Source organism: Bos indicus x Bos taurus, chromosome 11 (assembly GCF_003369695.1).
Source record: "Bos indicus x Bos taurus breed Angus x Brahman F1 hybrid chromosome 11, Bos_hybrid_MaternalHap_v2.0, whole genome shotgun sequence".
NCBI lineage: Eukaryota > Metazoa > Chordata > Mammalia > Artiodactyla > Bovidae > Bos > Bos indicus x Bos taurus.
Window position 1 is genome coordinate 36,385,397 of NC_040086.1, and position 12,636 is coordinate 36,398,032.

Here is a 12,636-nt window from a genome sequence, read left to right on the forward strand (position 1 = left end):
TTTTGCAGTTGCCTTTCTGTTTTTCCTATGCCAAATGAAAGCTTAGCACTGTCTCTCTTCAGAGAAGGCAATGGCAACCCACTCCAGTACTCTTGCCTGGAAAATCCCATGGATGGAGGAGCCTGGTAGGCTGCAGTCCATGGGGTTGCTAAGAGTCGGGCACGACTGAGCGACTTCGCTTTCACTTTTCACTTTCATGCATTGGAGAAGGAAGTGGCTACCCACTCCAGTATTCTTGCCTGGAGAATCCCAGGACAGGGAGCCTGGTGGGCTGCCGTCTCTGGGGTCGCACAGAGTCGGACACTACTGAAGCGACTTAGCAGTAGCATCATGTCCATTGAGTCCATGATGCCATCTCTTGCCTGATAACAGTCATTTGTTTCTGCATTCTTTTGTTCTCTTCAGTCAATTCACTCAGTAGTGTCCGACTCTTTGCAACCCCAGGAACTCAGCACATCTAGCTTCCCTGTCTATCACCAACTCCCGGAGCTTGCTCAAACTCATGTCCATCAAGTTGACCTGTTCAAAGGCAAACATCATGGCTAGGCTTAGATCACAAATTAGCTTAGGTCAAAAAATGGTTTCTCTTATGTCAAGAAAGCCATGCCTGGTTCTCTTTCTCCAGGGACCCTCTGCCCTATCTACTTACCCTTATTTCCTTGGCTGCCAACCTGACCCACAGTCATTGCCTTCATCGTCTCTGGCCTGGGCTCTTTCTTTGCTCAAAATGTCACCTTTAGGAAGCCTTCTCTGAGCCCTTACTATTTTTTTCTGACCTCTTATTTTATCTCTCTTTTTTTTGGTGGACGGGGGGCAATGCGAGGCTTGAGGATTGTAATACCCTGACCAAGGAGTGAACCCAGGCACCCAGCAGTAGACGTGTGGAGTCCTACCTACTGGACCACCATGGGCTTTCATGACCTCATTTTATTTTATTTTATTAATGATTTTAATTAATTTATTTACTCATTTTTGGTTGTGCTGGATCCTCCTTGCTGTGCGGGTTTTTCTCTAGTTGCAGGGTGAGGGCTTCTCGTTGTGGTAGCTTCTCTTGCAAAAGCATGGGCTGTAGGGTGTGAGGGCTTCTGTAGCTGTGGCTCCCAGGCTCTAGAGTACAGACTCAATATTTGTGGCACACGGGCTTAGTTGGCCCACAATATACGGGATCTTCTCGGACCAGGGATTGAACCCATGTGTTCTGCATTGGCAGGCCGTTTCTTATCCATTGTGCCACCAGGGAAGCCCCCTGACCCTCTGTTTTAAATTACACTCTTAAAGCAATCTGTTCTTTTTCCCTGCCATTGTTTTATTCATATAGTATTTACTGTCCTCTGATATATTTTAATGGGTATATTATTTATTACCTGTACTGCCACATGCTCAAATATAAGTTTCATTTGGAGTTTGAGTTTATTGATTGAATAGTGTCAGACACAGAGAAGTCTCTATGAGAGAGAAAAAAAAAAAGAATGAGTAAATTTAGCAGTTAGCGTGAGAAGTGAGTATAGTATAACCAAATCTATGGTTTTTCCAGTAGTCATGTACAGATATGAGTTGGACCGTAAAGAAAGCTGAGCACTGAAGAATTGATGCTTTCAAACTGTGGTGCTGGAGAAGACTCTTGAGAATGCCTTGGACAGCAAGGAGATCAAACCATTCAATCCTAAAGGTAATCAACCCTGACTATTCGTTGGAAGGGCTAATGCTGAAGCTGAAGTTCCAGTACTTTGGCCACCTGACACGAAGAGCTGACTCACTGGAAAAGACCCTGATGCTGGGAAAGAGAGAAGGCAAAAGGAGAAGGGGGTGACAGAGGATGAGGTGGTTAGATAGCATCACTGACTCAAAGGACATGAATTTGAGCAGACTCCAAGAGATAGTGAAGGAAAGGAGAACCTGGTGTGCTGCAGTCCATGGGGTGGAAAAGAGTTGGACACAACTTAGCGACTGAACAACAACAATGAGAAGTGACAATTGTTTACTAAACAAAGTAATCCCTGGGACATTGGATAAGAATCTGTGATTGTGCTTACAGGGGAAACTTTAAGAAGCTTAGTGGAATGCAGACAGGTGGGAAACACCTGAGAACTCAAACCTTTGTGTGGCTGGCTTCCTTCCTTCCCTTTTGGGTTCCTTTGGTGAAGATAAGGGTGGGGCTGGGGTCATGTTCATCTTTACTTAGTTTAGCTAAGGTAGATTGAAGCTGTAGGTATTTCATTTTACCTGATGATCTCAAACTGTGTGATACTATTCAGCTAGCTTCTCCATTCTCCAGTCTGTCATAAACTGTGTGTGGCTTTTACAGAAGTGAGAATTCTTATATCTCTCCCTCATCAGGACAGTTTCCTCCTGCAGGATCCCACTTTGCTCAAGCCGTACTCCCTGCTCCATATTAGTGTGAATGTAGTTTACTCCTGGGATGGCATCTCTCTACTTCTGTCTTTCCTTCCCTTCCACTGCTCTGCCATCTCTAAATGATACAGCCACAGTCTTTCACTTCAGACTTTTCAAAGTGTGACCAGCTTTCCTATGTACCCCCAAATTCTAGGAGATACAAGTTAAGCTCTTCAAATGATTCTCTTAAAAACTTCTTTATTTGAGGGGTAGGAACTCCCCTCTCCCGTCTCCTGTATTGGATGGTAGGGGCAGGAATGTACAGAAATGCTGGGGACCTACCTCACCACTTGCTTCTTCAGCCTCAGTGAATTTCTCACCAACTCACGTAGTCTGGTTCAGTTCAGTTTAGTCGCTCAGTCATGTCCGACTCTTTGCGACCCCCTGAACCGCAGCACGCCAGGCCTCCCTGTCCGTCACCAACTGCTGGAGTCTACCCAAACTCATGTCCATTGAGTCGGTGATGCCATCCAACCGTCTCATCCTCTGTCGTCCCCTTCTCCTTCTGCCCTCAATCTTTCTCAGCATCAGGGTCTTTTCAAATGAGTAGTCTGGAGGTGGATCATAACTTAACGCTGATAAAACTTGTGTCTCAATGTTTTAACATGTTCAGAAAAGCACCTGCCTTTAGAGCATGGAAAGTATTTGACATCTTGTGCAAACAGCAGAGGCCTCAACTGAGCCTGAGACTCTCTCCCACCACTCATTTTAGATTCGTTGGTCAATTTGCCTTCCATCCCCAACACACCCTCTTCATTTCATTCACAGTCCCTGAAATATATGAAAGACTCTCTTCTCTGTCCAAGTAACAGATGACTGAACTAGAGATGGACTCCTAACCCTGGGAGGAATCCAAAGATGGTCCATTCTGGTTCTCTCCTGACAATATGAACTGAGATTTAAGAACCTGTAGTACGATGGTAGTAGATGATTGAACTCAGAGTTATTTAGCATCAGGACTGAGAGTCCTAATGGATGAACTGGTGAGTAAACAGAAGAAGGAAGCAGAAGCAAACAGGAAGGCATACAGCCAGAGACATGGGGAGAGCAGTGACTGTTGCTTTTCCATTTCCTGGAGACATTCTACCATGCTGTCTGCATTTGTTTCTGTAAGATTCTTTTATGTTCTTTCTTTTTTATAGTCTCTCTTTTTATATCAGCTGGTTGAGTGAGAAATGACTGCTCCTTGCAAAGAAATGGAACAGACTAGAATAATAAATTTGTAAAGGATTATTTTTTTCTGTATGACATTTTCTTTAGTATGCCTCAGTGGATATTTTGAATTTAAAACATATCATAATCCCACACTACTCAAAGTACTGTCTGAGGACCAGCAGTTTAGGCATCACTAGGAGTGTTAGAAACGCAGAATCTCGGCCTCCCCAGATCTACTGAATCATAGGATCCCAGGTGATTTCATACGCATTTGACAGCTTGTGAAGCCTAACTGTAATTTACTCTACACGTTTGGTCAAATCAGGTCAGTTCAGTTGCTCAGTCGTGTACTACTCTTTGCGACCCCATGGACTGCAGCATGCCAGGCTTCCCTGTCTATCACTAACTCCCGGAGCTTACTCAAACTCATGTCCATCAAGTTGGTGATGCCAGCCAGCCATCTCATCCTCTATTGTCCCCTTCTCCTCCTGCCTTCAATTTTTCCCAGCATCAGGGACTTTTCCAGTGAGTCAGTTCTTCGCATCAGGTGGCCAGAGTATTGGAGTTTCAGCTTTAGCATCAGTCCTTCCAATGACTGGTCAAATCAGTCTTCCTGAAATACTGCTTTCATCATATCCCTAGAATTTTAAATGTTCCTCGTTGCTCTCAGAAAAGTCAAATGCCCCAGTCTGACACTCACAGTTAAACAAACGTCATCTGTGTCTCTAATCTTTCTTATATGGATGTCCACTCCAGCTAAATCAGTCTAGTTGGTTATTCTCCAAATATGCCAAGTGTGATATTCAGGGACTTTGCTCATGACATTTGCCTGTCTGGAATTTTCCTTCCCATCTCCCTGCATCCCTCCTTGAAAGACCGGTTCAGTTTCTGCATCTCACTTCAGCTCACACTGTTGTTTCATCCTCTGATCATCTGTAACTCTACAGTAGCTATTCTAGGGTAGTTTTTTGTTTGTTGTATTTTTGTATTTTTTATACTTACAGGCTCTCCTCCCTCATCAGTGCTTACCACAATGTGGTGTATAAGCATATACCAGTGTCTCTATTCATTGGTTACATCTTTATTTTTTTAATGGCTTTTAATTGGGAAGAGACTTGTTACTGTATACAGTTCTAATTTTTCTAATTTCTTTAACCAAGCAGGGGTTAGGTCCAAACAGAAAGAAACTGAAAGCAGAGTGCTCACTCCCTTTTGTATTTGGATGTAAATTTTCATCACACTCTGAGAGTGCACTTATTTTTGTGACATTTTTATTCCCCATCATTATACAAAGATGGGACCTATATAAGCACATGTTGTATAAGGGAAAGTTTTAATGGATCTCTTTTTAAAATATATCTGAAATATTATTGCAGTTGATGTGGTATGTACACATAATTTAGGAGTCAATTGCTCTGTAATTCTTCTTATGAAAAACAGTATCCCTCTCTACCTCCATCTTGCAGTATCCTTGAGCATTAGCAGAGTAAGGAAGTGTAGATGCCTCAGTGCTACTATGTTAAGTCTACGTTCGACTTAGGCAGGTGGTCATGAGTGGAAGGAGAAGCAGATATGAGTGAGTATAGGCTTCCATTTGTAAGCCATTTTCACTCTCCTCTCCTTTAGATCTGAGCTGGTAGAACATGAAAAAGCTGAAGAGACTCAAGATGTGCCTGTGCTGGGACCTGATAACTGAGAGTGTGGTCCACAAAACTGCATGTGCATCAGTACCATCTGGAGAGCTGTTACTGGGCCCCACTCCAGTGATTCTGACTTAAGAAGTTTTGAGGTAAGGCCCCCACATTTGTGTTTCTTTCCTCCTTTTCTTTTTAAGAAACAAGAGCCACGTTTTTTGTCTGTTCATTTCTTGCATCTGAAGTACTCCTTGATGGCATCATGTGCCTGAGACTCTTTGCCATAGTCCTTACCTACCACATAGATGCAACCAACCACTTTACTGGGTTTTCCCTCTCAGTCAGTTTTAAGAGAATCTACCCATTCCTCTGGGGCTTCCCTGGTGGCTAAGTGGTAAAGCATCCACCTGCCAATGCAGGAGACATGAGTTTGATCCCTGGGTTGGGAAGATCCCTTGGAGAAGGAAATGGCAACCCATTCCAGTATTCATGCCTGAAAAATCCCATGGACAGAGAAGCCTGGTAGGCTCCAGTCCATGGAGTCACAAAAGAGTCAGACACAACTTAATGACTAAACAACAACAACAACAACCCATTCCCGTAGTTTCTTGTTGTCATCAGGCTTAATTGCATTGATTTGGTGTATAGCACAGAGGCCTCCACCAGTTCGTGTGCATGGGGAGAGAAGCCCCAGGCTGGTGGGGAGGGAGTAGGAGCCTCTCTCAAACGTGTAAAAGGAATCAATTGGTGTGCTTCCTTTCTCACCTGCACTATCAGACTTCTCACAGGATTTAAATAAGTGCCTTGGAATGCTGAGCAATTTCCAGGAATCTATGTGCAAATGCTCATATCCCTACAATTCTAAAGAAAGCCAAGCTGCCGTTCTTTTTCTAAGGGGTAATATTCTGTTATCAATGTGGAAAAAGTTTCCATGTGGAAAAAAGTCAACTGATTTCTTATTGGCAGTCTCAGCTATTTACTATTTCATTAACATATAATGTTAATTTTATCTGTAATTTAATTACAAGTTGATTCAGTTCAGTTCAGTCGCTCAGTCATGTCCAACTATTTGTGACCCCATGGACTGCAGCACGTGAGGCCTCCCTTATCCATCACCAACTCCCAGAGTTTACTCAGACTCATGTCCATTGAGTCGGTGATGCCATCCAGCCATCTCATCCTCTGTCATCCCCTTCTCCTCCTGCCTTCAATCTTTCCCAGCATCAGGGTCTTTTCCAATGAGTCAGTTCTTCACATCAGGTGGCCAAAGTATCGGAGCTTCAGCTTCAACATCCGTCCTTCCAATGAATATTCAGGACTAATTTCCTGTAGGATGGACTTGTTGGATCTCCTTGCAGTCCAAGGGACTCTGAAGAGTCTTCTCCAGCACCGCAGTACAAAAGCATCAATACTTCGGTGCTCAGCTTTCTTTATAACTGACTCTCACATCTATTCATTACTATTGGAAAATCCATAGTTCTGACTAAATCGACCTTTGTTGGCGAAGTAATGTCTCTGCTTTTGAATATGCTGTCTAGGTTGGTCATAACTTTTCTTCCAAGGAGCAAGCGTCCTTTAATGTCATGGCTACAGTCATCATCTGCAGTGATTTTGGAGCCCCAAAAATAGTCTGTCACTGTTTCCACTGTTTCCCCATCTATTTGACATGAAGTGATAGGACCAGATGCCATGATCTTCGTTTTCTGAATGTTGAGTTTTAAGCCAACTTTTTCACTCTCCTCTTTCGCTTTCATCAAGAGGCTCTTTAGTTCATCTTTGCTTTCTGCCATAAGGCTGGTGTCATCTGCATATCTGAGGTTATCGATATTTCTCCTGGCAGTCTTGATTCCAGCTTGTGCTTCATCCAGCCTGGCATTTCACATGATGTACTCTGCATTAAAGTTAAATAAGCGGGGTGATTATATACAGCTTTGACGTATTCCTTTTCCTATTTGGAACCAGTCTGTTGTTCCATGTCCAGTTCTAACTGTTGCTTCCTGACCTGCATACAGGTTTCTCAAGAAGAAAGTCAGATGGCCTGGTATTCCCATCTCTTAAAGAATTTTCCACAATTTATTGTGATCCACATAGTCAAAGGCTTTGGCATAGTCAATAAAGCAGAAGTAGATGTTTTTCTGGAACTCTCTTGCTTTTTCGATGATCCAGCAGATGTTGGCAATTTGGTCTCTGGTTCCTCTGCCTTTTCTAAAACCAGCTTGAACATCTGGAATTTCATGGTTCACATACTGTTGAAGCCTGGCTTGGAGAATTTTGACCATTACTTTGCTAGCATGTGAAATGAGTGAAATGTGTGGTAGTTTGAGCATTCTTTGGCATTGCCTTTCTTTGGGATTGGAATGAAAACTGACCTTTTCCAGTCCTGTGGCCACTGCTGAGTTTTCCAAATTTGCTGGCATATTGCATGCAGCACTTTCACAGCATCATCATTCAGGATTTGAAAGAGCTCAACTGGAATTTCATCATCTCCACTAGCATTGTTCGTAGTGATGCTTCCTAAGGCCCACTTGATTTTGCAGTCCAGGATGTCTGGCTCTAGGTTGTTGATCAAACCATCATGATTATCTGGGTCATGAAGTTCTTTTTTGTATAGCTCTTCTGTGTATTCTTGCCACCTCTTCTTAATATCTTCTGCTTCTGTTAAGTCTATACCATTTCTGTCCTTTACTGTGCCCATCTTTGCATGAAATGTTCCCTTGGTAACTCTTAATTTTCTTGAAGAGATCTCTAGACTTCCCCATTCTATTGTTTTCCTCTATTTCTTTGCACTGATCACTGGGGAAGGCTTTCTTATCTCTCCTTACTATTCTTTGGAACTCTGCATTCAAATGGGTTTATCTTTCCTTTTCTCCTTTGCCTTTCAACACAGAATTGTAAAGCAATCATCCTCCAATTAAAAATAAATGAAATTTTTACAAAAACCTAAATTTATCAATGAAAAGAGGATCTCAACACAGACTCACGTGGGTCTATGCATTCACTACAAGAGAGCGGAAACTCAGGTCAGCACTGTTCCTTGATAAACAGCGTCAAGGACGCCATCTGTCTGTGGGAAAGTGACCGCCCCAGGTCACACGATGTCCAGGAGTAAACCCAGAATTTGAGACTCACAAATAAAGACTACAGGGGACGGACGTCCCTGGGGTCCACTGGTTGAGAATCCACCTGCCAGCGCAGCAGGCAGTGGTTTGATCCCTGGTTGGGGAACTAAAATCTCACACATGCTGCAGCTACGACCCAAGGCAGTCAAAAAAGAAAAACACTATTTGTAAGGCCACCTCAGACAACCATTTTGCCTTTTTGCATTTCTTTTCCTTGAGGATGGTCTTGATCTCTGCCTCCTGTTCAGTGTCATGAACCTCCATCCATAGTTCTTCAGGCACTCTGTCTGTCAGATCTGATCCCTTGAATTTATTTCTCACTTCCACTATATAATCGTAAGGGATTTGATTTTGGTCACACCTGAATGGTCTAGTGGTTTTCCCTGCTTTCTTCAATTTAAGTCTGAATTTGGCAATAAGGAGTTCATGGTCTGTGCCACAGTCAGCTCTTTGCATCCAAAGATGCAAAGATCTTTGCAGCCAAAGATGCATATGTGCAGCCAAAGATAGTGAAGCTCTATACAGTCAGCAAAAACAAGACTGGGAGCTGACTGTGGCACAAGTTGATTCAGTTCTGTTCAGTCACTCAGTCGTGTCCGACTCTTTGTGACCCCATGAATTGCAGCACATCAGGCCTCCCTGTCCATCACCAACTCCCGGAGTTCACTGAGACTCACGTCCATTGAGTCAATGATGCCATCCAGCCATCTCATCCTCTGTCGTCCCCTTCTCCTCCTGCCCCTAATCCCTCCCAGCATCAGAGTCTTTTCCAATGAGTCAACTCTTCGTATGGGGTGGCCACAGTACTGGACTTTCAGCTTTAGCATCATTCCTTCCAAAGAAATCCCAGGGCTGATCTCCTTCAGAATGGACTGGTTGGATCTCCTTGCAGTCCAAGGGACTCTCAAGAGTCTTCTCCAACCCCACAGTTCAAAAGCATGAATTCTTCAGCACTGAGCCTTCTTCACAGTCCAACTCTCACATCCATACATGACTACTGGAAAAGCCGTAGCCTTTACTAGACGAACCTTTCTTGGCAAAGTAATGTCTCTGCTTTTGAATATGTTATCTAGATTGGTCATAACTTTCCTTCCAAGGAGTAAGCGTCTTTTAATTTCATGGCTGCAGTCACCATCTTCAGTGATTTTGGAGCCCAGAAAAATAAAGTCTGACACTGTTTCCACTGGGAAATATTAAAAAACAACAACAACAAAAACAACAAAGAAACAAAGGACCTCCACCAACTTGACATAGAGGCTCATCACAGTTGGATGGAAGCATGCAAAGATGGACTTGGCACTTGTCTAAGGGTTTGGCAGCTTTGTGAGTTCCACGTGCCAGGCCATCATGGATGACGATGGTCTTCAGCACCTCTTGTAAAGCAGGATTAATGTCTATTACACCTCCAGCAACAATGCCTTCTTCAGCCATGGCGGTAGGTTATGGGTACTTTCTTGGCCATGGCAGTAGATTATGGGTACTGCTCATCTGGAATGCACATGAGCCTCTGCCTCCACAGTAGTGGCCGGGAGACAGCAAGAATTTTCATTTTTAACAGATTTTAGATGATTCCTAGTTGATGCTGCTGGTTCAGGGACTGCATTTGAGAATCACTAATATAGGCGGAGAAAAATATAAAAAGGGAAAAAAAACTGAATAAGTATGATTTGTTCATCTAGGTCCTTCTTGAAGGTCTGAAAATTGTAACATTAACTCAAATAACAGGTTTTAAATGAACAAAAAGCACAGTTGTTTATTAAATAGAAGTGTTTATCCTTTTTGCTCTTTATAGCAAGTGTTTGCAAACATCAATGTCTATCTGAGAAAGACTTTTAGTTTTATTTATTAAAATTTGTGAATGCGAAGGAAATATGTTTATTTTCAAACAACAGTGAAATTAGTAAACAATGATAGAAGTAGTCTGTAGATTGCTTTCATCTTGTGTTCTCATAGATGTTTTGGATAAGCTGATTTTTTTTGCCAATTGAGTATTGGTCACCTATTTTCTTTTTAATTTTATTTATTTATTCATTTATTTTTGGCTGCACTGGGTCTTCATTGCTGCGTGAAGGCTTTCTCTAGCTGTGGTGAGCAGGGGTACTCTCTAGCGTGGTGCTCAGGCTTCTCGTTGTGGTGGTTTCTCTAGCTGGCAGAGCACAGGTTCGGGGGCGTGCAGGCTTCAGTATGAGTGTGGGTTCAGTAGTTGTGGCACACGGGCCCAGTTGCCCTGTGGCATGTGGAATCCTCCCAGACGAGGGGTCAAACCCGTGTCCTCTGCGCTTACGGGTGGACTCCCAACTGCTGGACCAGCAGGGAAGTCCAGTCACATTATTGTTTTGCCATTGAATACTTTTGTGTCTGCTGTGTTTTATCTTTATTTTTTTTTTTCCGTGATTTTTACCAAGATATACTGATACTAAGTGAGTTGACCTCAGATGACTTTCCGAAGAATGAAATCTATAACAGCAGTGGGATGATGTATTGGGTTTTTATTTTTAATGATCATCTTAAAAGTCAAAATACAGCTCCTGCTGATTGAATGATAAAACTCTAATTGTATTGTGATTGCTTCCCCTCTGGGAGAGGAAATATCAGTGCAATACTTTCCACAAATGCTGTTTGAAACTATGCTTTTATTTTTTTTCCTTCCAGTTTTACAGCGATATCATTGACATATAGCACAGTATAAGTTTAAGGTATACAGAGTAATGATTTGATTTACATACATCATGAAGTTATTATCACAATAAGTTTAGTGAACATCCATTATCTCATATAGGTACAAAATTAAAGAAATACAAAAAAAATTTTTGTGATGAGAACTCTTAGAATTTACTCTTTTAACAATTTTTCTATATAACATACAACAGTGTTAATTGTATTTATTATGTTGTACGTACAACCCTTGCACTTAATTGTCTTATAACTGAAAATTTGTAACTTTTGCTTACTTCCTACTTTCATCCAGTTCCCCCTCCCCCACCCTCCACCTCTGCTATTCAGAAATCTGATCTCTTTTGTTATGTTTGTTAGCTTTTGAAATATAATCTACCTACAAAAGAATGTTACTTCCTGTTATGCAACAGAATGGTTAGGTATTTCTACATTTCAAACTCGTCACCACAATAAATCTAATTAGAATATGTTACCATACAAAGATATTCTATAGTTATTGCCTATATTACCCAGTACATTTGCCTATATTACAGTACATTTCATACCCATGACTCATTTATTTTGCAACTGAAAGTTTGTACCTGAAATCTCCCTCAACTATTTCTTTCCTCCTCCTCCCCTCTGGCAAATACCTGATTGTTCTTTGTATCTGTAATTCTGTTTTATTATATTTGTTCATTTATCTGTTGTTTTTTTTTGAGATTCCGCATATAAGTGAAATCATATGATATATGTCTTTCTCTGTCTGACTTATTTCACTTAGCGTAATAGTCTCTAGCTGCACCCGTGATGTCAAAAATGATCAGATTTCATTCTTTTTTGTGGCTGAGTAATAGTCCATTGTATATACACACACAAGCTTTGTGCATTCACCTATTGATGGGCACTTAGGTTGCTTCCATGCTTTGGCTATTGTAAATAATGCTGCAGTGAACATAAGGGTTCATGTATCTTTCCTATATTGCTGGATCATATGATAGTTCTGTTTTTAATTTTTTGAGAAATCTCCATACTGTTTTCCATAATGATTGTACCAATTTACCTTCCCACAAAGTTTATAAGGATTCCCTTTTCTCCATTCCCTTTTCTCCAAAATTGTCACCAACATTTATTATTTGTGGTCTTTTTGATGATAGCTATTCTGACAGGTGTGAGATGATAACTCATTGTGGTTTTAATTTTCATTTGTCGAATGATTAACAGTGTTGAGCATCTTTTCATATACCTATTGGCCATTTTCATGTCTTCATTAGAAAAATGTCTATTCAGATTTTTTGCCCACTTTTTTTTTTTTTTTTTTGCCCACTTTTAAACCAGTTTTGGGTTTTTTTGTTTTTGTTTTTGTTTTTGTTTTTTTTGATGTTGGGTTGTATGAGATATATATATATATATATATATATATATATATATATGTATTAGATATTAATTCTTTGTTGGTCATATCATTTACAAATATTTTCTCCCATTCAGTAGATGGTCTTTTTCTTTTGTTTATGGTTTTCTTTGCTGTGCCAAAGGTTTTAAGTTTAATTAGAACCTATTTGTTTATTTTTGCTTTTGTTTCCTTTGCCTTAGGAAACAGAAACAAAAAAAAAATTATGATTTACACCAAAGAGGGTTCTGTCTGTGTTTTCTTATAGGAATTTTTTGGTCTCAGG

The 12,636-nt window shown here is 41.2% G+C and overlaps 1 pseudogene; it reads right to left on the reverse strand.

Moving 5' to 3' along the window:
• Nucleotides 1-5,409: 5,409 nt before the first annotated feature.
• Nucleotides 5,410-10,275, reverse strand: LOC113900819 (annotated as a pseudogene).
• Between the last annotated feature and the right edge of the window lie 2,361 nt (nt 10,276-12,636).